The sequence below is a fragment of the Mustela erminea genome, chromosome 20, assembly GCF_009829155.1.
Source record: "Mustela erminea isolate mMusErm1 chromosome 20, mMusErm1.Pri, whole genome shotgun sequence".
NCBI classification, from domain to species: domain Eukaryota; kingdom Metazoa; phylum Chordata; class Mammalia; order Carnivora; family Mustelidae; genus Mustela; species Mustela erminea.
In genome coordinates this window covers 14,851,724-14,878,040 of record NC_045633.1, presented here as the reverse complement: position 1 = coordinate 14,878,040, position 26,317 = coordinate 14,851,724, and the positions used below count along the sequence as shown (strand labels likewise).

At 50.9% G+C, this 26,317-nt stretch overlaps 1 protein-coding gene and 1 long non-coding RNA gene across 2 annotated transcripts in view; one reads left to right on the top strand and one right to left on the bottom strand.

Annotated features, from left to right (window-relative positions):
- Nucleotides 1-26,317, bottom strand: part of LITAF (lipopolysaccharide induced TNF factor) — a 94,119-nt gene that overhangs the window by 9,957 nt on the left and 57,845 nt on the right. The gene's annotated exons all lie outside the window — the stretch shown is intronic.
- On the top strand, nt 22,483-25,847 carry LOC116580772. Its single transcript, XR_004281779.1, has 3 exons — nt 22,483-22,604; nt 23,936-24,814; nt 25,419-25,847. It is a non-coding gene; the product is annotated as an uncharacterized LOC116580772 (long non-coding RNA).

Below are 26,317 nucleotides of genomic sequence, written 5' to 3'. Positions count from 1 at the left end.
CTACCATCCTGACATTCTGAAGACTCAGGGAACCGGGGGGCCCTGCGTGGCCACGCTGCACCGGGCCAGGTCGCGAGAAAGGAGGCCTGTCCGATGCGACAAGGGCTGGAGGCGGACCAGGAAACCGACCCAGGACCAGACGCACGGGGCCTGGCCCCCACCTTCTCCCCTGCCAATGTGCCACTAGGAATTCTGGGGTCCCTTTGCTCCATGTCTCCACGAATTCCTCAGTGACAGAGTCTCTCTCCGATGGGCAGTGAGGGGTCCTAGGGGTATCTATTCCTGGGCCCAGTTCCCAGTTCAGACATGGTACAGAACGGGGTTTCTCAGCCTTGTTTTTCATTATAGCTGCCTCTGCCCCCCCTCCACACCCCCCCCAAGGAGAAAAATTAAATTATATTAAATTTAATTAATTAATTTAAATATAATTTAATTTCTGCCTCACAAGAGAAAATGCAATACTAAGAAATAAGATTTCATTGGATACGGTTGAGTTTTGAAGGGCCACACACCACTGTAATACCTAAGACTTGTTTTCTCTTTCATTCCTTTTTTTTTTTTAAACTCTCCCCTCCCCCACAAAGTGACTTTCACCCCCCTGGGTCCCCGCTGAGAATGTGGGGAGGGAGATGGGGAATGAGGTATTTGGGGTACCGATGAGTTTTTCAAATCACCGACATTTGTTCCTTCAAGTTTTCCCAAAATGTGTCTCCCCTTTCCTTGCCATCGTAAATGCAACGGTCTGAACAAATTTTAACCTTTTGCTGACCGAGGCCTGAGGTCCTTCCTATGTGTATATTCTTTTCCAACCATGCCCAGCTCTAGGATTTAATCTAACGGGCCACAATCAAGGGAGATGGGCGGGGTGAAGGTACCCAGCCCCGGGACAGCTCCCCTATGCCTAACGGGGCCAAGCAGACCGAATGGGTCTAGCTGGGTCATCCCTCTGAGTCTTGAGTCTGCATCGAATCTGCTGGATCCTCACACAGGAAGAAAACAAAGGGTGCCACTAAGGGTACCAGATGCCCAGGTCGTTCAAACCATACTTGGCTATCTCTGAGTCCAGAGGTCCTGGTCTGAGCAAAATCCACTACCCGTCAACTACCCCCGCCCCCACCCCCAGAGTCACAGCTGCATTAAAAGAAACCACAACGGGCTCTTACTTTACTGTCCCAGGCTCTGTAATTCACACCCTCAGATGTGTCATCCCGCGGGGTCCTCACACCATGGACGGATCATCGCAATCATCGTCCTCACTCTCACTCGGAGAAACCAGGGCCCAGGGAGGTCAAGCTGCTGGCCCAAAGCCACACAGATGGACTCCGGGAGGCAGGGCTAGGGTCTGAACCCAAAGCTGGTGGACTCCAGACTGCTCTTGACCTCACCAAACACCTCCCAGGCAGGAGACACAGACACCACCAGCGGCCTCGTTTTACCCCCAAATGAAACGTGAAAATATGGGAGCAACACCTTGGAACACCTTTCTCACTCTCTCTCTCTTTCTGCCTCCCTTACAGGTGTAAAAAGTCTGCATTTCCTGCAGACTTTCACGGCACACACTCAAAGCAGGGCTTTTTTGGAAAAAAAAGAAAATATATGGATTCCAACTCATTTTTCACTGATGACTTTGTGACTCAAGATAACCACGTGGGCGGCTCAGTCAGTTCAGCGTCCTTGACTCTTGGTTTCGTTCGGCTCAGGTCCCGCTCTCAGGGCCCAGGTCCTGGAGATTCTCTCTCTTGCTACCCCCTCCCCTGCCAAATAAATGAATCTTTGAAAATATCCAAAAACAGGAACAATCTGCTTCTCTGAGAAGGAAGCATCAGGGGGCCAGCACCTCCGTATCAACCAAAGGCACAAAACCACATACAAGGCTCTTCCTTCCAGTCCTGGAGGACAGACAGACAGAAGGGGAAGATCCCAGAACCTCCCGGATATATAACCCCGGCCCGAAGCTGCCTCTTTAAGGGACCTCGTGATGCCAGGCATCTCCGCCAGCTGCTTTAACACCTGGGGTGGGAAAGGCAAAGGCTCCTTGCCAGCAGGGTCTCCGGGAAGCTCAGCCTCGGCCTTTTCATACTGCTCTGTGGAAAGAGAAGCAAAGCGCCCGCACCACCCCGGAGCGAAGCCCCGCTGTCCAGCCCAGTGATCCTCACATCTGAGCAAATACTAATGAACGGGTCCTGAGACCTTGCAACACTGGAACGGTCCCAGAGAAGCCTCGCCTTCAGCAACAGATCCGCTCCTAGAAAGTTCAGCCTGAACGGTCTCAGAACTCCCTGGAACACCCGAGTGGAAGCTGCGATTCTGGGCATTTCCCGCCACTCCAAGGAGCATCTTCCCCGTTCTGTGTCCATGCAGACCTGCGTTCAGGGTTTGTGGAGCCGAGCCCAGCAGAGCTCTGCCCAGAATCCTAAACTCCCAGGCAAGGGTCTGACCTCTGGGAGGTGTGGGGACAACCAGCAGAGCAGCCCGCTCCGCTCCAAGAGATTACAGGGGAGGGAAGCCAGACGCGAAGACCAGACCAGGGTATGAGTCCATTTCCACAGGACGCCCAGAACAGGTGCACCCAGACACAGAAAGGTCAGTCGGTGTGGCCAGGGGTTGGAGGGAGGGTGTGGGAGAAAATGCGGGGAGCGTGAATCGGTACAGGTTAACCGGGGTGGTGAAAATGTTCTAGAACTAGACTGAGGTGATGTTTGCACAACACTGGGATCATGCCACACACCACTCAACTGTTACTCTGAAATGAGAAGTTTTACGTTATGTGAGCTTCACCTCAATCACAAATGGGTAAAATAAAGGCATCGCTAGAAATCTCCAGTCTCTGTGTCACGGGCCAAGGCCAGCAATTCAAGCCTCCAAATTCTACTAGATTTAGTTCAGCCCCATCTACCTAAAATCAAAAACACTGGGGTCTTTCTGACATTGACATGCCAGTGCCTCCTAGGCTAGGGTGACTGGAGATCCTGGTTGCCCAGGATGGCAGCGGGGTCCCAGGGCACCACAAACCCCTGTCTACCCCGTCTCCCACCTGCTACACTGCACGGCTGGCTTAGATGTCCCCAGACACATACCCGGCACACTCTTTCCACTGCCCTGGTGTCCCTCCTTCCCGACGGGCTACAAATTCCTCTCACCTGCCCTATCTGAGCTTCTGCATCTCCTCCCCCAAGAAGCGAGCTCAGGGGAGAATCCATCCCCGCTTGAACCTCTCTACACAGTGCAGAGATCAAGGGCACCAAGATCAAGATACAGGCCCTGTAGCCGGACTGCCTGTGGGCAGCTGGCATGCCTCATGGCACGACTCTGCTGCCTTGGTTATCCCATTCATAAAATGGGGACACTGGCAGTGTCTGAAGGCTCTTGGGAGGATTCAAAGAGCACCCTTGTGAAAAGCACCCAGAGCAATGTGGGGCACGGAAGCAGCGAGTATGTGTTAGCTGTAACCAAGTCATGTTTCTCTGCTGAACTTGTCACAGAGCCTTTACTCATCTGGCTTCCAGATCAGTGTGTGGGCCCCAGGAGGGCAAGGATTGAAATTTATTAAAATCTCCATCTCTAGCACACAGAACTAGGCTCAAAACACCACGGGTGCTATACAGGGTGCCTCACCAGGATGGAGAGGTTTCCCTGGATGTGGGGTGTGCAGGCTCATCCCAGGAAATCCATGACCAGCTGGTCACCCTGACACTTGCAACAAACATGGGTAGAACACCAGACCCATCTTGAGGACATCAAGATCTGGGAGCAGATGGAAATGGGAGGGTCTTCCCCTAACACCCAGTTCAGAAGCTGAGAACGTCTCTGCAGGGAGTTGTTTGTACAAGGACAAGCCTCAGGAACAGGGTCTCCTGGTTCAGCTCAAGGTAACACCAGTATTTGGCCAACGTGTCCCCAAACACATTCCAGAACGACAATCATTTAATTGGGTCTGAGATCCTTCCTTTCCTCCAGGATATCTGAGGAGAGTGGCGCTTCTCAACGGGGCATCCCGTGATGTCAAGGCAAGAGAGCAAGTCAAGATGTGTGTGGGAAAGAAGTGTGGAGGTGTGCAAACATGAACAAGACAGAATCAGAAAGACGGGCGCCTGGGTGGCTCTGTTGGTTAAGTGTCCACCTTCGGCTGAGGTCACAATCCCGGGGTCCTGGGATTGAGCCCCACGTCAGGCTCCCTGCTCAGCGAGGAGCGTCTCCCTCTCTTGCTGTCCCTCCCCTGCTTGTGCTCCTTCTCTCTCTCAAATGAATAAATTTAAAAAAAAAAATCAGAAAGAAAAAAAACCCATAATCTCTGAACCTCAAAACGGGCTCTCTCTGCTCCTCGATGCAAGTTTATGACACCACTGGTACTCCAGATCTGCAGGAGGTGCTCCCAGTTCTGGCTGGGGTTACCGAACAGAGTGAGGGGTTCATCCTGCGACAGGCTCATCGGTTCAAAATCTGGACCTGTGAGCAGGCTGCTTGGGGCCATCACCCCAAACTCAGAAACACCTGCCCCTCCACATTCATTGCCTTGTCTTTGGGGTGGCTCTCGAGCTGCCTGGCCTACATGAACAGTATGTCATCGTTCTCCGGAATCATGACCATCTGTCTGTTTTTCATGGTGTCAAGAAAACTCAGAGGCTCTAACCATCCTGCACCCCCAAGAAGCCAGAAACGTCAGCAACTCGTGCTGACGGGTGTGGACAGGAAAGGGGGGACAGAGCTCACGCCTGTGATGGCATCTATGTCCTTGGTGCCTGTTGATAACTGGCAAGGACAGAAGGGATACTCTTGGCAGATGAGGGAAAGGTGTCTCTCACCATTTTTTTTTTTTTTTTAAAGATTTTAGTTATGTGAGAGAGAGATACAGAATGCATGAGCTGGGGAGACAGGGGCAGAGGGAGAAGCAGCAGGCTCCCCGCTGAGCCGGGAGCCCGACACGGGGCTCTATCGCAGGACCCCGGGACCATGACCAGAGCCAAAGGTAGACGCTTAACTGACTGAGCCCCCGGGGTGCCCCTCCCATTCTTTCCGGTGAGACAATCAGCAGGCAGCCCCCAAAGCAAAGCAGCACAGAAAAATGATGCCCGACGTTGAGAGGTCTCACTGGGACAACATACAGTGGGCTGCAGTGCAGATTCCAACCAGGAGCTGAGCTGGTGGGGAACCGGAAGCCATGGCCACCACCGAACTTGGGGGCAGTATGGGTGGGCCCGGCACCCAAGGGTTTCTGGAAACCCCTGCACGCAATCTCCAGTCATTTACAAAAGTGGGTAGGCACCACTCAGGTCTCAGGGGTCACTAGGAATGGCAAGGACCAGGGCCTGGCCCGTTGAAGACCCACAGGTGATCACGAGACAAGAGAAGACCCAGAAAGATGGGATTAGGCAGGGCACAAAGGAGCAACAGAAAAGCTCCAAAGAAAGTCAAGGTGATGGGATGTGCTTATTTTAAGACAATGTAATCTAAAGGCAGGTGGAATTATTTAAGAGCAGAAACTCTGGAACTGATAAGCTCCCTCGGTTCAAATTCCCAACTCTGCCGCTTCTTGGCTGTGTGAACCTGGGTGGGTTGCTCGACTTCTCTGTGCCTTGGTGTCCCCATCTGGAAAATGGGCTAATAGTACCCATACCTCAGGGAGGGAGGAAGTGGATGTGCTCAGAACCCTGGGCACTAGGGTTACTGCACCAGTGCTCATGCTCACGACTTGCAGAGAAGCAGACATGGACCAGGGAGGGATCACTTGCCCACAATGGCCCAGAGGTTTCACTACCAAGATCCAAACAGACCCCAATGCACCACGTTCTAGGGCCACGACCTACCCAAACTCCCACCTGAAACAGCGCCCCCTAGAGTCGTCCCCATCCTAATCCGGAGAACGTGTGAGTCCGTGAGCACCTAGCCTTACACAGCAAGAGGAACTTGGCAGTGGGACCTCAGTTAAGAGATGAGGAGACGGTCCAGAGTTCCTGGTGGGCCCAACGTGACCACAAGGCTCCTCCTAAGACGGAGGCAGGAGGGCCTCAGAAGAGAGGAAGTGCTCCCCTACCGGCTTTGAAACTGGAGCAAGGGGTGGCGAGCCAAGCAACGCAGGTGCCTCTGGAAGCCGCGCAAGGCCGGGAGATGGATTTTTCCCTAAAGCCTCCAGGAGGGACTTGATTTTAACCCAAGGACACCCGTTTTGGACTTCTGACCTCCAGACCCGTGAGATAATGCATTCGTATGACTTGAGCCGCTGAACTCATGGTTATTTGTTATGCTCCCTCCCTCCCACGTGGGGCCCCCACGCCTCTGCCCATCTCCCACCCCCACCCCTCCGCCAACCTGACTCCCTCAGCCTCCCATCCCAACGCCCAGGCCTCTGTCCACCTGCCCTAAATTCAGAAGGAGCCCTTCTCTGGCTCAAACTTCATGTAACCTCGTTGAGTGTGGCCAGCCGGGCGGGCCTGCCCTGCCATCTCCCTGGGCACTCTGTCCCAACAGTGTCCCCTACCCGCCTCCCCTCTTAAGAGCTCTTATAGGAATGGCTCAAATCCTTCCTTATCAAAATGTAACAAGAAACACCCCTCTTCCCTCAGTCTCGGTGCTCAGCCTGGGGGGTCCCTGCTATTCCTCCCCGTCCCCAGGTTTGCTCCCCCACCTCCACTGGGCCTCAGTCCTCCCTCAGCCATGACCCCACTAAGCCCACGTCCACTTCCTGTTCTCCTCTCCCCAGGCTGGAGGGCCTCCCTCATCTGACCCAGGCCTACACCTCTGTCTCCTTCAGGGGATGCTCCTTCCCCACCAGCCCTCCCCAAAAAAGGATCCCAGGGACTCAGGGGTCTGGCACCCAGTCCTAACCTCACCCCCATCGAGCTGACCCTGGCCCATCCTGGACAACTCCCCTGGGTCGTCACAGGCAAAATACGGCTCATCTCGTCCAAGGAGGTGCGGTCAAAATGGCACAGAGACAGAGTCAAGCTTCTTATCAGTGTGAGGTCATACGGACATCACGCACCTGCCGGCAGGATCGGGTGAAAAGGGCACTTCAGCTCTGAGCCTTCCTCCCCCAGACCGTCCACCTCGGCTCATCATGAGAAAACATCAGACAAACCCGGACTTGCTACAAAACTAGGAGAGTACTCCTCGAAACTGCCAAGGTCACAGAAAGTCTGGGAAACCATCACAGACCAGAAGAGAACGAGGCATAAAAACTGAATACAGTGTAGGATCCCGGATTGGACCCTGGAACAGATCTAACAGAATAAAAGCTTTTCCTCCAAGTTCACATAGTCTAGGGTTGGTTAAGAGGTCAGTACACTGACGTCAATTTCATGGTCATGACAAACAAAGCCTGATGATGTGAGATGTTTACAGCAGGGGAAACTGGACGGGGTAAATACGGAACTTCTGCGCTAACTCTGCAACTTTTCTGTCGATCTGCAATGAAAGCACCTACCAAAACGTAACGTGCATGAGACCACTGACCCAGCAGTTCCTCTTCTAGGTATCTGCCGTTGGGCTATCCCGTGCATGGGTGAAGGGACAAACTACGATGAGCGCACAAGGGTCTCCAATGTGATGTGGCTAGAAACCACATAACTACTGGCAGGGCATCGGGCAGATCTGTGATGGCCCATCCACGCCAAGGGACTAGTACACAACCATTGAAACAGTACAAGCAAGAGTTTTGTGTGTGGAAATGCATCTCTTAGACATATCGCTGCATGAAAAAAAAAGGCCCCAAGAGTGTTCACAGCAAGCCAACATTTGGGCCTAAGGAAGAAGGATATAATACATATCTCCTTATAGAATATGCACAAAATGTCCCCAGAAGGATACCCAAGAAACTGGTAACAGTGGCTGCCTATGAGCAGGGGAGAGGGGCAGCCTGGGAGATAGAGTGGGAAGGACATTCCTCGCCTCCGCTCTGCGATCTTCTGTACACTGAGCCACAGCAATAATGATATAATCAAAAAATCAAATTCAGAAGAAATTCTATAAACTAATTAATTCCAGCTTATTAAATTTATGTGACTCAGTATTTATTAATCACATTTACAATTAAAGGACATAAATTAAAAATTAACCCGTAGCTGCCCTCCCCAGCCCAGCCTCCCATGTTCCCCCACCTGTGGGTGAAATGATGTCATCACAGCCCTTTGTTCCATGAACCAACCATCTCATGCTGCTGCCGGGCACCTGGCCCCTAGCCCCTCCCTGAGTGTTTGCAGAGTGATTAAAGCTTCTGATTACTTCTATTTGGTGAAAAGATGTGTCAACTATTCATCTCACTGTAGTTTCCCCAAATTTGTACCAAAAATATCCTATTTACCAAAATAAAGTTCTCTTAGAATTTTGTGCTGTGACCCATTTTTCATGCAGGGGGTTCTGAAGGCTGGTGGTTTATATGGGATTGGGGAGACATGGACTCTGCCTCCCCAGCCTTAAGGAATCCCTCTGGGGAGGCAAAGTTCACCAACATGGGGGAGATAAAGGAACAGACCCAAAGGGGAAACTAAGTCCAAAGTCTAGGGCAAGCAGAGGATCTGGGGGGACACAGGCAAGAATAGGTCAGCGGGTGGGTAACAGCATGGCTGGACACACAGAAACAGGCACACCTGTGTCCTGTGGGGAGGTGTGAAGCAGTTGGCCAGGAGGGAGTGGTAGGGTCACGGGAGCCTTCCCACCACCAAGAGCCTGCCTGGTCCAGGCGAGGTGTGTGCCAGGCTGGACCTTTCAGGGAGGGACCCCACACAAGGGTTCTGCATAATTAACCAGCAGCCCAAGAGCAACTTGAAAACCCCCCTTAAAATATTCAACCCCTGCCAAGAAGGAGAGTAAGATTCTAAAAATAAGCCTCAAAATGTAGAACACCAGGAGAAACCAGCCACGGCAGAAGCCACACAGCAACTCCCAATCAGAACAAACACACATCAAAGGCCCAATGGCCCACAGCCAAGGGGGTCCCTCTCCCCACATCCCACATCATGTCTGAACACAAGGAAAGCTCCAGCCTTGTAACTTCTCGTACGGCTTCAATCTGACTGCTGGCTTCCTTCTGTATCCCTCCCCAAAATGTATCTGAACTATTTTCTAATATCGATCCCATAGTTCTCTCTGCTTCCTTAAAATCTACAAAAAAGACAATGGCGATGCCTGGGTCAGCATCTGGAGGTTCTGTGCTACCCCAGATGGAAGAAGGTCCAGCCTGGGGCTGTTGGCAGCCCCCATCCCACCTCTGCCCTTGCTGTGTCAAAGCCTCTGAGCATGGGAAACCAGCACCCACTGGGTAAGAACTCTATGCAAACTAAGAGTTACTGGTTTCCTTGGTGCCTTCTATGAGTAAGGTAAACAGGCCTGGGCGTCTGTCTTGATGATAAATATCTGTGTTCCTTGGAAGCCTCCTATTTGCTTATTTCCTCAATTCTGGCTGTATTCCAGTTGACTGTGGGGACTGTAACTGTCATGTCTTTGAAAATTATGGGAAACAACCGCCTTGCCTTTAGCAAGACTTCAGGTGAGAATGGGGTGGTAAACGTTACCTGCTGAGTTCTCTTAAAGTCTGCTTCCCCCGCCCCCCCCTTGCCCCTGGCCGAGCCTACGGCAATCCAGCCCTCCACAACATACACCTTTCTTGTGCATCTTAATTGCTTCCTGTCTGCAGGTTAGACTCTGTCTCCCTAACTGGACCACATTACAACCCTCCGGGGCAAGGGCTGGGTTCTACACTTCTCCCAGGTCCCCATGGGGCTTTGGGAGAGTGATGCCCACACTACATCCTTGTAGAACTGAGGTCTTTCACACATAAACAGCATAGATACCCCACATACGATGGGGTCATCTATCATGCAAGCCCTTTATGTAAGTGTGTATTTTAAAGATACAGAAGACCACTCTTCCTTACAGAAGAATTCCAAATGGCATGTGTCAATACCCCTCCCTCCAGGGTGTGGGGCTTAGTCTCTCCATCCTTCTCCTGAGTGTGGGCTGGATTTAGTATCTTGCTTTGTAAGGGACAGTCTACAAAAAGACAGAGACAGGAATATGGCAACAGTGAACCTGACAACCATCACCTCAACCTAGTAAGGAACATTTCAGATTATTAGCAATGTCTTGTGGATATCCGGTACCCCCCATGTCATGAGAAAGGCATTTCACTTCCATGCCAATTTTTCCCCTGACCAGGAGAAAAAACACCAGACAAACCCAATCTGAGGGAAATTCTACAAAATCTCTGACCGGTACTCCTCAAGAAGTCACAGAAATGAAAAATGAGACATTTTGAGAGCAGAGGATGCTGGGGAAAGACATTAAAATGCCATGTGGTACCTGGGATGGCACCTGGTACAGAAAAAGGAACTCGGGGTGGGGGGGGGGAAACAGGTGAACTCCAAAACAGAGCTTGGAGTTTTGTTAAGGGCGAGGCTCGAACGTCAGCTCCTTGGTTTGATGGTACTGTGGAGAGGATGGGCAACACTGTTAGTAAGAGAAACCTGAGCTAGCTGCAACTTTCCTGCAAACTTAAAACTAAGCTATAAGGTGAACCAGGGCAGGCAGGCCTCATCCAAACGCATTCAAGTTCAATTTTAAAACACAATTTTTAAGGGTTGTTGTTTTTTTTTTTTTTTAAAAGAAGGAGGTTTTTTTTGTTTTGTTTTTTAAAGGGTATTTTAGTTAAAGCAAAAGAAGTGAAGCCAGTTTCTGTGACCAGGGTTTCTAAATATTTCTTTCCTTCTTTCCTTTTTTTTTTGGTCTTGTAACTTCATATCTGGTTTCTTTTTTTTTTTTTTAAATTTTATTTAATTTTATTTTATTTTTTCAGTGTTCCAAAATTCACTGTTTATGCACCACACCGGAACACTGAAAAAATAAAATAAACTAAACAACGAATTTTGGAACACTCTAAGTATTTCTAATTGGAGAAGGTTAAAGAGAAGAAAAAAAAAAGAAAGAAAAAGATATCCCCAAGCAGAAGCCAACATACAGTCCTCGAAGTTGATGGGATTCCCAAAACCCGGCCAGGCCGGAGGCACAGGGATGCCTGGCCCCATCTGTACCCCTCCCTTACAACATCATTTCAAAACTTTCACAGTGGTTTTAAACACATGTGGGTGATAAAGTCTTCTAAAAATACATCAGATCAACACAGAAAAGGGCAAGGCCCTCAGGGAGAAGATAAAACAGCCTTTTCACCACCAACTTAATCCTCCTTCTTAAAATGAGTTCTTTCAAGGAGAGAAAAGGAAGATTATTCACTTCTACTCCCTGCCCCCTCCCTCCCGCCCCAGAAAAAGGAACCCGGAGACCAGCTCCCAATATTCAAATATTCCCATCACTGAAAAGACCCGCAGGGGAAAAGGGATTCCTTCGGCAAAAAAAAAAAAAGAAAAAGGTGGGGGGTGGGCTGGGGCAAAGGGCACTCCTGCAAATTGTCAAGTTGCCTAAGGAAAGAGCCCTGTTTGTACACAAGGTGGAGAACCAGCTGGGAAGGCCAAAAAGATCTGGTCTTCAGCGATCTCTGGAGAAAAATGTTCTTAACAACAAGAACATTAAGTGAAACCTGATAATAAAAACTCTTTTAAGGACCTATCCCACTTGTACATGGAGGAAATCGAGTATTGCTCAAAATTCTCAGACTAAGGACCACTGGCTAGAAAACTTGAAAAGACCCAGACACCACAATGCTGTTTTTGTTATAATGGAACTCAACCGGCCCACCGTTCCTGAAGATGTCCCAGGTGAATGGTGCTTTCTAAACTCTAAATGAGTAAGGAGGAAGAATTTAGACAAAAGGGGAAAATGAGATCTCCTGTCCTCTTCGGGAAAGGAAGTGGGAAAACACTACTACCTACAGCTCTTGGGCTATCTGCCCTCACACAAGTTCAAATTCAGTATCCCTCAGTAAGAACACGGAAACTCCTAAGAAATATTTCAAAGCAATCATTTTCAAATACCATCTTCTGAATTCTGTCTGCTTCCATGGAGTGACACGTCCCATAAATCAAAGATAAAGTTACCACAGTCTGAAAGCCAGGTTCAAGGACGGCGTAAATACAAATTACAGTGATTTGCGGGATGGAAAATCCTTCCACTGGGGAGGTGGGCTGCTGCCCCAGAATCAGAGAGGGCGACTTCCCCTCTGGATTCCTGGTGAAACCACATCCTCAAGTTTCCAGAGAATGATGAGTTCTGATGAAGTGACACAATGAGAACATTAAGAGGACAGTGTCGGGATACAAAACTGTATGGACCCTGATCGCAGCTTCAGAAATACACAGGCACAGGGATAAGAGATCAAGCCGTGGAACAAACAAGGAAAACTTAGGGCGCCTGGGTGGCTCAGTGGGTTAAAGCCTCTGCCTTCGGCTCCGGACGTGATCTCGGGGTCCTGGGATCGAGCCCCACATCGGGCTCTCTGCTCAGCGGGGAGCCTCCTTCCCCCTCTCTGCCTGCCTCTCTGCCTACTTGTCATCTCTCTGTCAAATAAGTAAATAAAAATTTAAAAAAATAATAAAAACAAGGAAAACTGATGCTAGCTGTTGGTTCACAGGCTGAGAGCATGCCCCATCTTTTTCTTGATCTCCCATGCTATCTGCAATCGTGTTATTTTTTTATATCACTTTCAAAAACATCAATGCTTTGCCTACAAATAACCTCCTTGGAGTCAAGGTTAAGGCAAAACAATGCTGAGCTCTTACATTTACTCCAGGAATGCGGTCAATTCTAAAGTTCCTGAGCTAAGTAGCTGAAATTCTCTGGTCTTTTCTCTCACGGGGTTAACGCCTATGAAGAAGAAAGTGATAAAGGAGGGAGTGCCTCGAGCTTTTAGGATCCTGGTGAATGAACTTCCTACCTGCTAGGGCTGGGCAGAGAACCACCACACAAACACCCTCAATATTTCTTTTCTTCTTTTTTTTTTTTACGATTTTATTTTTAAGTAATCTCTCCACCCAACATGGGACTCAAACTTACAACCCTGAGATCCTGAGTCAAACGCTGTATCAACTGAGCCAGCCAGGCAGCCCTCTGTCCATGTCTCTTTAAAGCCTGTGAGATTACATATGGTATTGAAATAACCTGCACACAAGGGAAGACTACATTAGCCAAGGAAGTGTTCACAGCAGCCCAGAATACCAACACAGGTTTAAACAGTAAGAAGAAATTGCGGTGACCTAGGAAAGTACCACTTTGAGCACAAATAACAATTTTAAGGTTAAGAAAACACCAGCTGAGTTCAGAACAGACCAGGGCAGGCCAGCTGGGCACCACAGACATCATAAACACGTCTGTACTAGAGAGAGGCAGATTTAAGGAGGTCTGTTTGCCTCATGGGATGGACCACCTCTCCCACTGGGCTATTTTCACTGCAGTAAAAGCAAAAAGAAATACAGGACAAGACATAGTGCCAGGGCTCCAGGACGACTTCTTATGAGTCTCCTTTCTTCCACTATCACTGTAGCTCTGGGTTGATTCATCTTTGGTGGGAGAGTTTAAGTCTCATGTGGGCACCAGTCCATTCTTAGAACAGAATTAGACACACCTCCAATGAGCAGGGGTGGTTAACAGCTAAAGTATGTACTGCTGATCTCCTTGAAAACTAACTTAGGCTGCAAATGCCTTCTGGCTCCTCCCCTCCCCGTAGCTCCCCTTTAACCCTCATCTAGTCTGTGCATCCTCTGAAGCTTTGCCAAGACCCTTCTGCTCCCTGGAAAGCTGCTGACCACATCCACATGAGCCTTCAGCCACATAAGCTCAGTCTCAGCTTTGCTGCTCAACCCACTGTGGCTATCCTGGCTCCTTGCTCACACCTCAATCCTTTTCCATTCCGCTCAACCTCCTCCTGCGCATTAGAGAGCACTGGCTTCCCCCAGCCCCCAACCCTGGCATGTGTTTCCACTTCCAACGCACAGCGTAAACCCCTCAGGACTAGGAGCCATTTCTCCTGTGTCCTTCAAAGGGTAAGGCAGGCCCTTTGCTTCCCCCCGGCCAGCCCATAAAGGCACTGAAGGAGCAAAGGGAGGTATACTCAACCAACCACCTAGTATGTTAGAGACCTAAGAAAGTAATCACCGGTCTCACATCAATCACCCAGTCACTTCACCCACAGAAGCCTTACAAGGGTACTTTTTCAAACTCGAGTAAAAGCATCTATGATTAATGCCTTAAAGTAACAGGAGAACAGGAAAGAGGAAGATGGCCCTGCCGCACAGCAGATCTACAATTAAGGTTTCTTAAAGAGGCTGGAGCACATTCAGATCCCAGACAAAAGCTGGCTTAGAGGTAAGCCAAATGCAGCGGAAGGCATTATCCCACGCCAGGCAGAAGCGGTCACCTGCTCTCTGGGTTCTGTTCCAACTAGGATCAAACCAAACACGGTGGTGGAGTCCCAAACACCAGCTCATGCCTCTCTTTACAAGGGCGTCCTATTATAGTAAGGTTAGTCCTATTTTAAAAGAACCACCCTGAAAAGGCTGGGGATAGGGGTAGGAAGGTAAGTGAGGCAGTCAAGTATATACTAGTGCAAACTATGTCTTTCCTTACAAGGGCTCCAGGGGACCCGCAGGGCCAACGTGCCTTCCAGGCAGCCCCTGAACCAGCGCCAGCCCACCAGGCCACTGGGAAGGATTTCTCCCTCTTGGGAAAACTGGTGGGAGAGTCTAACCTGATGGGTTCAGAAGGAAAGGCCCGTGGCTTCCAGAAACTGGGTTTCCCAAACACCAGTCGGTCCAACAGGTAATGACGTCAGCCCCATGAATCAGAAGCACAGAAGTGACCAGAAAACTAGTGAAGGTCCAACTGGCCTGATCTCTGCACTGTTCCGCCCCTTCCAGAATATGCCCATTTCCCCATCCCCTGACCTTGACCAGAAGGTGCAGACACAACACCCACCCCACTGCCCAGATCCATACTGACCTGGAGAGCAGAGGGGAGGAGGTCACCTGCCAGGCTCAGGGTGGCGGGGGGGGGGGGGGGGGGAATGCCCGCCTCTGCCACAGGTTCCCCTGCGGCTCGTGCCACCGGCATCCACCCGGCGCGGGCACTGGGCGGGTCTGAGCCGACGCCTGCACTCACCCCGCGCCCACCTTAACCCGCGGGTGGGGGGTCTAGCCAGGGCCACGGCTCCCTTCGCGCTCTGTCCGCACTTTCACCTCTCGGGGGCTCCCTAGGCCCCCGGGTGCCCACAAAGACACGCGCTGAAGTTGGCGGGGCAAAAAGCGCAGATACAGCGCGGCCCTTAGAAGCCGAATTTCTAGGACCCGCGTCCGGAAATTCTTTCAGACGACCCCAGCGCGGGCGATGGGCCCACTCGCGGGAGCAGGGCCCCAACCCGGCCAGTCCCCCGGCCCCGGAGGGCTCCGCGAGGCACATTTCGGCAGGACCCCTACGCCCTCCAGCCCGCCTCGACCCCCGGGATGCGCCGGGGTCTCCGCCGCCGCAACCCGCGCGATGCCGCGGCTCTCCCGGCTTGTGCTGCTCCGGAGCCGGGGACCAGTGCCCGCGCCGCGGAGACCCGCTCCCGCCCGCCGCGTCCCCACCAGCGCCCGCGCCCGCACAGCACTCACCGCCGCCCGCGCTGCTGGTCGAGCCGGGAGGTCTGGGCGCGCGGCGCAGGGAGACGCGGGGCCGGGCCGGGGGCGGGGCGAGGTCCGCCCGGGGGCGGGGCCCGGGGCCAGGGCGGGGCCCGGGGCGGGGGCGGGGCAGCTCCGGCTTCCGCCCCTCTGTTCTCCGGCTGCGGCGACCCGTGCGTGCCGGCCTGGGACCCTGCCCAAGGGTGTACATCCTCCGCGTTCTGCCCAGCCCCTCCGTCCCTCGGAACACCCCCACAGCACACCCCGACCCCGCTCATTCCCGGGACCCCCTAGTTTCAGCCCAGGCCCCTCGCTCTGACCTCGGAGCCCCCCAGTCGCTCCATCCTAGGTCTCCCCTTGGGGATTCTGCCCCGGCACATCGGTCCCCTCCGCGTCCTGCTCTCCCCACTCTCGCAGGGACCCCATCGGTGGCATTCCTTCCCCTTCCCCACCCTCAGACAGCGCAGACCATCAACCTCCAGTCCCAGATCCAAGGATCCTGGCCCTTCGTAGGGCGGCCCCCCTCTCCCCAGTACTCAGTTCTGTACGTTCAGACGCATCCAGACAACCCGAAATACTCGGTGAGCCTTTGGACAAGTCACCCACTCTCTCTGGGCCTCAGCTTCCTGTCTGTAAAATGGGCATAATAGTACCTGTCTCATAAATTCTACTAAGAATTGACCGACATAATGCAGGCAAAGGGGTCAGCACAAAATGTGTTAAATAAAACCAGTCGGCTGTCTGACTACTTCCTATGCCCCCAGGGTGGTCCTTAGGGCCTAGGCAACTTCTCCTTCCATCACCAAAAGCTCTGGAAATCAGTATCTCCTGTTTCAACACCCACTCAATCCTCTGTCCCTAAGTGGGTACTGCCTGTGTATCTGATAAGAGCCTTGTCTGCCCGCCCCAGTAATAACAGCATCCGCGATCCAGTCCAGCCGGGAGGTCTCTGAGCAGTAATCAACCGTAAGAAGTCATCACAAGGCATTTAAGGGGCTCATGCAACTTTCAGAGTACAGAGTCCCGGAGATACCAGGAAGCTTAATGGGGCCATATGAAAAAGGCCACTTGGGTGGAGAGCCTATGAGCCTACCTGATCCTAGAACTCCTCCGGGGATAGAGTCCCCTACCTTTACACTGAGACTCCAGAGACACTGAGACCCAGACAGGGAGAGGGACTTGCCCAAAGTCCCACAGCAAACAAACTGTCCCCTCTGTCCTTGTCCAAAGCTCTCACCACCTTTCACCATATGGACCAAGCCATTATCATCCGTGGACTCAGCTGGAGGAGGGGATATGAAGCTCCTCCCAACCATTAGAAATTGCCAGGTGGATGTTACTAGGGAGGCCAATCTTTTCTTTTTAAAACCCTAGGGCAGGGGCACCTGGGTGGCTCAGTGGGTTAAAGCCTCTGCCTTCGGCTGGGGTCATGATCCCGGAGTCTTGGGATCGAGCCCCACATCGGGCTCTCTGCTCGGCGGAGAGCCTGCTTCCTCCTCTCTCTCTGCCGGCCTCTCTGCCTACTTGTGATCTCTGTCTGTCCAATCAATAAATAAACAAAATCTTTAAAAAAAAAATCTTAATCTGCCATTCTCCATTCTCAAGGTGAGAGAAAGACCTGTCATCTTGACAGTAACCCCAGAGCATCATAGCCTCTAGAGTTCTAGAGAAACTCAGAGCAAAATGTTTGGGAACGAGTCCCCTTGTGAATGCTTTACCTTCCTGCCTCCTTTCCTCTCGTTCCTTCCTCCTTCCTCTTCCCCTTTCTCTCCCTCTTCCTTTCTGCTAGGGCACAAGGAACTGCACACCTGAATTCACTGCAGTATTTTACTCGGCGCTACCGCGTTTTCTTGCTTCCTCTCCCTGCAACTGCTGAGCAGCCTGGGAGGGGCTTTTTTTTTTTTTTCATATATCCTAAACACTTAACTGCGCCTGAGTTGGCGATCATTTATGGGGAGAGCTGTGAAACGGTGACTGTTTTTTTTAAAACCCCGAGAAACCACAGAGATTGAATTTCCAACCCAGCACTTCGGAGAAGGGAAGGAAAGCAAACCAGGCACAGGATCATCTCAATAAAGGCTAAAAAAGCATGTGACAAAATCCAACACCTTTTCATGAGAAAAACACTCAACAAAGTCGGGAGAGAAGGAAACTTTCCACAAGCTGATGGAGAGCACCTACTGCTCACACCCGCCAAGGTCAAAGACTGCACATTCGCCCCGTCCCCAGACCTCCAAGGTCAGGAACAAGTAAGAATGTCTGCTTTTGCCACTTCTATCCAACCTTGTCCCAGAAGTTCTAGGTGGGACAATTCCCCAAGAAAAGGACATACAAAGCATCCAGATTGGAAGGGAAGAAGTAAAACCATCTCTGCTCATATGATCCTATATAGAGAAAATCTTAAGGAATCAACCAAAAAAAAAAAAAAGAAACCAACCAAACAAAAACTATCAGTGCTACTGATCAAATTCAGCAAAGTGGCAGGACTCTAGAGCAACGTATAAAAATCAGTTGCTTTTCTATACACTGGCAAATAAGGATGCAAAAACAAAATTCAGAAAATAATTTAACAAAGTTTGACTTGTACATAGAAGACTACAAAATATTGCCAAATAAATTAAAGACCTAAATAAATGGAAAGATGTTCATGTGTGTATATCAGTCAGAGTTCTATCAGAGAGACAATTCTGGAAGGAGATGATACATAGATACATAGAATGGATAGATGATAGATAGATAAATAGAAAAAATGGATTGCTAGATAGAATGGATAGGTAGGTAGGTAGGTAGGTAGATAAGATAGGTAGGTAGGTAAACAGGATAAGATGGATGGAGAGAGGGGTGGTGGAAGAGAGAGATAAAGCTCTCGCGTAGAAACTCTGGTCCTGGGGCGCCTAGGTGGCTCAGTGGGTTAATCCTCTGCCTTTGGCGCAGGTCATGATCTCAGGGTCCTGGGATCAAGCCCCGCATCGGGCTCTCTGCTCAGCAGGGAGCCTGCTTCCTCCTCTCTCTCTCTCTCTGCCTGCCTCTCTGCCTACTTGTGATCTCTCTCTGTCTGTCAAATAAATAAATAGAAATCTTAAAAAAAAAAAAAAAGAAAGAAAGGAAAGAGAGAAAGAAAGAAAAGAAAAGGAACTGGTCCCTAGGTGTAATTTTTCCTCGGGGAAACTTCAGTTTTTCCCTTAAAACCTTTTAACTGATTGGATGAGGCCCAAATTCCCAAAATAATCTCTTTTACTTAAAGTCAACTGGTTGTAGAGTCAACCCCATCGAAAAATACCTTCATAGCAACACCTAGATTAAGTGTTTACTTGAATTACGGACTCCTATAGCCTAGCCAAGTTGATGCATAAAACTAACCATCACGGACACGACTCCCCAAACTGATGTACAGACTAGTGTGATCTTTTTTTAAAAAAAGATTTTATTTATTTATTTGACAGACAGAGATCACAAGTAGGCAGAGAGGCAGGCAGAGAGAGAGGAAGGGACTGAGCAGAGAGCCCAAGGTGGGGCTCGATCCCAGGACCCTGAGACCACGACCCGAGCCGAAGGCAGAGGCTCAACCCACTGAGCCATCCAGGCGCCCTCAGATTAGTGTGATCTTTATGAAAATCCCAACTGCCTTTTGGGCAGAAACAGACAAACAACTGTCCCACTCTGGAGTTGGGGGAATGATGATAACGGGGGGTTGTGCATGCCTGGGTTGAGAGGAAGGGGAGGTGCTGGGAAATCTCTGTACCCTCCCCTCAATTCTGCTGTGAACTTAAAACTGCCTTTTTTTTTTTTTTAAGATTTATTTACTTATTTGAGAGACAGCGGGAAGAGCAGAAGGAGAGGGAGAGAGAATGGCAAGCGGACTCCACAATGAGTGCGGAACCAGTGGGAGTGGGGCTCGATCTCGCAACGCTGAGACTGCCACCCGAGCTGAAACCCAGAGTCGGGCGCTCAACCGACTGAGCCACCCAGGCTCCCCTTAAAACTCCTTTTATTTTTTTTTTAAAGATTTCATTTATTTATTTGACAGACAGAGATCACAAGTAGGCAGAGAGGCAGGCAGAGAGAGAGAGAGGAGGAAGCAGGCCCCCCACTGAGCAGAGAGCCCGATGCGGAACTCGCTCCCAGGACCCTGAGATCATGACCTGAGAGGCTTAACCCACTGAGCCACCCAGGCGCCCTTAAAACTCCTTTTAAAAAACAGTCCCTTCTATAAAATGCTCTGGAGCTGGATGCCAGTAATAGTGGCACAACACTGTGAATGTACTTAGTGCCCCTAAACTGTCCACAGGAAAATGGTTGGAAATGGTACATTTCAATGTATATTTTCCCATAAGAAGTAAAACTGAGTTAAAAATAGGCAGGGGACTTGAGTAGATGTTTCTGCAGAGAAGATATACAAACGGCCAAGAATCACATGAAAAAATGCTCCTTGTCATTAGTCATCGGGGAAATGCAAATCAAAACCACAATGAGATACCGCTTCATACCCGCTGGGTTGGTCATAAAAAAAAAAAAAAATCTTTTTTTTCTCAATGGAAAATAACAAGTATTGGGACGGACGTGCAGAAACTGAAACTCTCACCCACGGCTGGTGGCCAGGCAAAAAAAAGTAACGCTTCTCCTCCAGCACTAAATATATACCCACAGTGACTGAAAACAGGTAGTCAGGCAAAAATGTGAAGAGGAGCGTTCACAGCGGCCATATTCACAGCAGTCGAAAGTGGAAACGACCCAGATGTCCTTCAACCGGTAAACAGATAAACAAAATGTTATGTCTCCGTAGGACGGAGTATCATTTGGGCATAAAATGGAAATAAGTACCAGCACGCGCTACCAGGTGGACGGAAACATTATGCCTGAAAACATTACACTCCTTTAAAGAAGCCGGACACGAAAGGTGTCCCATGTCACATGATTCCATTTGTGCGGAATTTCGAGAACAGACAAATCTATGGAGACAGAGGGCTGATTAGTGGTGACCCTGGGGGGCCCGAAGGAATGGTGGGTGACTTCTAATGGGCATGAGGTTTCTCTTAGGGTGTGCTGTGAATGTTCTGGAAGTTGATCCTGGGGACGGTTGCACAATATTTTGAATGCATTGAATGCCACAGGATCCTAGGGTTAAAAATAGTTGAAATGTTAAATTTTATATTAGGTGAATTTTATCTCAATTTAAAAAAAATGTAGGTGGGGCACCTGCGTGGCTGTCGGTTAAGCCTCTGCCTTTGGCTCAGGTCATGATCTCAGGGTCCTGGAATGGGCCCCGCATCAGGCTCCCTGCTCAGCAGGATGTCTGCTTCTCCCTCTCCCTCCGCCACTCTCTGAGCTCTCTCTCTCTCTCTCTAATAAATTAATAAATAAATAAAATCTTAAAAAAAAAAAATTAAACCAGGCATCCCATATATGTTGTTAGGACACAGAAAAAAAGCGGGGGCTACATGGCTTTTCACGATATCCGTGACTGCTTCTCTTCCCCCCAAAGACTTTGCTGTTGTGTTCTCACCCAAAAAGGCTCAGCACGAGATCTGGGACGTGAACACATGTGCGCCCACATCCCTAGAATCACAGGGACAGGACAGAAAGGGAGAAATACCCTTGAATCCACTCCAGAACTTGAGAAATGACAGTGACTGGGGGAGAAAAATAAGTTGTCCAGAAGAATGCTAATGAGCCTGCTTTTTCTTAAAAGGGAACACACACACACACACACACACACACACACACACACACACCCCTGGGAAAATGCCTTCGTACTTTCTCAAGGATAGAGAACACCGCAATGTATAGTCTCTGAATAATGAGAATTAAGGATTCTTTGTTCCCTCCTGCTCCTCTCCACTGATCTGACGTTTACAGGACACGTACAAATTGCTTGTTTAAAAAAAGAATCTTCAGAGAAGGAACTCAGTCCCCAGAAACAGCCTCGGCGGACCGGTCTGTGCTACTCCTAACAACAAATTCTGGTACGTTGTGTTTCCACAATACCTCCTCCGTTTGCAAAACACGGTTCCCCACACACATCACACGACTCATCCTCCAAGAAGCCCTGAGGAGCCGAGATTCTTACCACTGAGTCAGGTAAGTAGGGAAACTGAGGCCAGGGGAACCCTGTGCCCATATCCTGGCCTCGGACGAGCCCTTTGTTTCCTCTGCCACGAGATGGAGCCAAAATGGGGTGAGCTGGGGGGGATCCAGGGGGGCGCTAGAGAGAGGACTTGGGAGAACTGCCTGATGGAACAAATTAAAACACAAGATGCCCGGTTAAATGTGAATTTCAGGCAAACAGCCAGTGATTGTTTAATGTGTGTATGTCCCAAATATTGCAGAATTATAACGTATTCCCAATATTGCCCTGGACATATTTAGACTAATAACAAAGAAAAATCACTCCTTGTTTGTCTACAACTCACATTTCCCTGGACGTTCTCCATTCTATCTGGCAATGCCACCTGCCCGGTCTGCTGGGGCCGGAGCGGGAGACCCAGGTCAGCGGGCAGTCCCTGGTCTCTGTCCGCGAGCAGTGGGACCTGCAGCCAGAGCCTGGACAGAGGCCCAGGTGAGCCGTCATTACGTGGGTCAGCCTCTCCCCCACCCTGGGGGTGTGGGAGACCCCGCCAGACCTGGCTGCACCTGCATCTTCCCCAGGCCCTCGGAGCTGCCGGTGGAGTCCCTCCTGGCCTGCTCAGAGTGAGGACCGGGTCACCTGTTCTGGGGACCCCTAAAAGCACAAGGAAAATGGGTCCTCTGGATGAGAGCCCGGACCCCCCTTCATAACAACACCCAGATGTCGTGCTGCGAGTCCGCGTTTCTATGCAACGGGACAGATGCCAGCCCCTGCAACTGGGAAAGGATGCAGAATGCCCCCCAAGACGGGACAGTGACAACGATGGTGATGATGGGGTGACGGGAATCACCCGCTGAGTCCCCACTAGCTGCCGGGCCCTGGACTACGCACTTGTACATTCATCATCTCATTTTCTCCTTACGAAAGCCCTCCTATTCTAGAGCTGGAGACACTGAGGCCTGGAGGAGTTCGGTGGCACAGTCTCCGGGGCACCTGCAGGGACAGAGGTGCGAGAGGTGGCCCTGGCAGGGGGAGGGACCTGCCGGGAGACCCCGGCTGGGCAGGGGAGGTTGGCAGACTGCTTCAAATCACAGAGAACTGCTTCTTTCTGTCTGCTGGGTTGGGGCTCTGTTATGAGACTCTATGGGAGGAAAAGGCTCTAAGTTTCCATGGCCTGAAAGGGCTATGTGTTCTGGAAGGTTCTAAGCTCCAAGATGTTCTCCATAGCATGGCGGCTAAACAGAAGCTTGGCTCCAAATGTCGCCGTGCCCATTACCGGCTGTGTGACCTTTGGCACTTTGCTTAACCTCTCTGGGCCTCCACTGTTCCATCTGTGAGGCAGAAATGATAACGCTCCCTCACAGGGTTTGGGGAGAGCAGAGGCTGGTGTGGCATGTGACTGTGTGTTAAATAAGCATGACTCTGTTTATTGCTCCATTCCACTCACCCCTGTGCAACCCCCACCACCCCACCCCTCCAATCCAGGGCTGTGGAACGGATGTATCTGTTCAAGCCTTCCCATTTGCCTTTCAAAGGGACCTCCTCATCTGGGGCTTTCTCCCAGGCACACCATTACAGGCCTGTTGCTGCATTTTCTGGAATGTTGGTCCATCAGCTCTGGGACGCTGGACACCAGCTGCAGAACATGGGTCAAGGCTGGCTTCTCCTCCAGACAGAAGGAGAAGTACAGGCTGGGGGAGCTGTGCACGTGGGCCTGCAGAAGCCTAGAATTGCCTCACCTCCAGAGGTTCCGAGCAGGGCTCGGGGGTGGGGGGTGGGTGGTCAGCCCCCCACCCCCCAGAGGAAACGGTCGGTGATGACTTCAGTTCTGGCGTGAGGCCTGGGCCGAAGTTCCCTTTGGCTCCTTCCCAGCAGCAAGACCTCAGCCGGCCCCTCCCTCCAAACTCCCCCGGTTTCTCAGCTGCCCTGCCAGCTCCCAGTGTGGCTGTGACAGTGAGAAGATATCATGAAGGGAAACAGCATGGCACCTTGTCTGGCACGGAGCGAGGCTTCGCTTGTTCAGAGCTGCTGCTATGCTATTGTGTTGCGTCCCTTCCATCAAGAACAAAACCCACAAGGCCTGCGAGCGTGCCTTCATCTGTTTCTGGAATCACTGCTATATAGGGTCAGCTGGCAATAAGCCATGGCCCGGTGATGAGAAAATGGTTCAAACAAATGAACTCTGGACACAAGTCACCAACCCCCACCCCCAACCTGAGCTCCTGACTCAGTTTCCTTACAATCTGGGGTCGGGGGGGGGGCGGTGGTCAGGGCCTTCCGTAAGGCCTCCAGACGTCTAGATGATCTAAACCGGGTTCTTCCCTGCCCTTATCTCCAGATGCCTTGACCTCACTCACTCCTCTCTAGCCCTACGGGCCTCCCCGCTGTTCTAGCACAGTCCTGCCTTCAGGCCTTTGCACTGGCTGTCGCCTCTTTGAACCACTATCAGTGACGAAGCAATTAAGACCCAAGTTTTTGCCACCTGTGTCAGACCCAGAATGTGAACCTAAGGTAGGACGACAAATAAATTCTGCCGTTAACTGCTCGAATTCTCATTCTGATTCACAGCGGCCAGGGCCCCATTCCCAATCGCTTGTGCACAGAGCTAGCTTTTCCTGCCTGGGACCTGGCAGGCCACATCTCACAACCTGAGAGCCCGAGGGCCCCTGGCCAGAAAGGCTAATGGCGTGGAAGAGCTGTGGAATCAGGGCTGGGGACGGTCCCCTCTTCCAAAGCCCTCCAGTGACGAAAGAGGAAGCAAAGGAGGAGAAAGCAGAAGTGAATCCAGGGCCTGCCTCATTTCTCACACCCAAACAGGTACTACCCCGCGTGTGAGCAGGTTGCGAACAAAACAGGAATCTGGTGCAGTCATTGAACGCAGGGCGCCCTGTGGGGAGCAGACCGTCCCCCTGCACCCCCCCCAAGCACCCCTCAGTAAGCCCCTCTCTGGGCCACTCCCAGCTGCCATCAAGGGGGCTGACAGGTGCTCCCTTGTGGACCTGAGGGTTCCGCACCGAGAACTCACGGCGCAGATGTCCCTGCAGCTGTGTGCGCGCATGGGACATCCCATAGGACCTCGCGGGTGACAGCCCAGGGCGCAGACAATGCAGATGGCTACTGAGAAGGAGCTGGACAGATACATCATGAAAAGTCACTGCAGACGTTCTTCTGCGGCCATTAAAGAAGGGAAAATACGGTCCCAGCCCCGTATGTCCAGGTCCGGAGATGGGGATGTGAAGTCCTCAAGCGGGAGAGGCAAGTTGGGGGATGGACAGCTGACCTTGAATGTTAACACCTACAGCCTCAGTTTCCCTGAAGGTCACAGCCGGCAATGGGACGCGAAACCACGTGACTGGGTTATGACCAGCTGTCTTGTCTTTTAAACAGAATGAATGGGATGGAATGGGATAGGACAGACAGGATAGACAGGACAGACGGGACACGATAGGAAAGATAACCCCAGACAGCATTTCTTATAATAAGCAGCATTGCATAAAATTTCTAGGTAGTTTCATGCCAGTGTTTGTGTGTACTGTGTTACTACGCAAAATCTATTTTTTCACTGTGGCCTGGAGCTAAAAAAAAAACAAAAAAAAAAAAAACAAAAAAAAACCCACAAAAACCAGTCTCAAAACCCTTGACATGGAAAAGAAAAAAAATAGAAAAGGAAGAAAGAAAGGACCCCAACAGCCAAAGGTGACTCTCTCTAAAGCAGGGGAATGGGGGGTACCTTCATGTGAGACAGTTCTATACTTTTTTTTTTTTAACAATGAACATGGATTGCTTTTGCAATAAAATAAAGAGCTTTTAAAACCTTTTAGGAAGAAGCAAATGTGCCCACCTCAGTCTCCAAGAAAGAGGTGGGGCTGTCTGAAACGCCAACAAGTGTGAAAAAGACCAAATTCCGGTCCGGAGGGGTGCTGCCTCCCCAGGAGGAATTCAACAGCCTCCCTGGGTTTTTCCACTCATCCTTTTCATCCCTTCCAGAAAGCCCCAGGATCCTCCAAAAAGGAAACCCGCCTTAAGATGCCAGGCTTCATTTTCGAAAATGGAATGGGCACCCCAGGGGCTGCAGCTGTCAGCTGGGGACCCAGACTGGGACTCCCCCCAACTTCTCCTCCCCAAAGGCCATTGTGTTTTCTGCTTAGTATTAAATCATCGGTATTTTCCATGAGGATAAAGACCCCTCCTGACTCCTTTTTTTATAATGCCGACTTACGAATCCACCAAGGGTTACAAAACGTGGGGCGCGCCCGATGATTTCCTATGATCAATGTCGTGGCAGTAGATATCACTGGGCACGTGGCCTTTTTTTCTTTCTTTTTTTTTTTTAGGATTAGTTCCTTTGGGCAAATTCCCAGAAGTGTGATCACTGGAGAAGAAGGCATAGACCTTTCTGGGGCACTGAAATGCTCTGCCGAACTTTTTTCCCAAAGAGCTGGGACTCACAGCTTTTCAAGGAATTGACGCTGGGGTGGTCAGGTCATCCCCACCGTTGTCCCCTGACATGAGTCATCAGGGACCCAGCTGCCCGTGTCAGGGAGCCAACATCCTCCTTTCTGAGCACGTCCCCGAGGACTCTGGAGGGCAGGGAGGGCGTCTCTTTCCTGGCCTCCCACCCTGGAAGCCTGGAACCCCGGCTCTCGGGCTCCCGAAGCCAGGGCTGGGAGGGCGGGCATCTTTTCTCGGTGGGCGGCCTCATGCACTGTGGACCTCATCA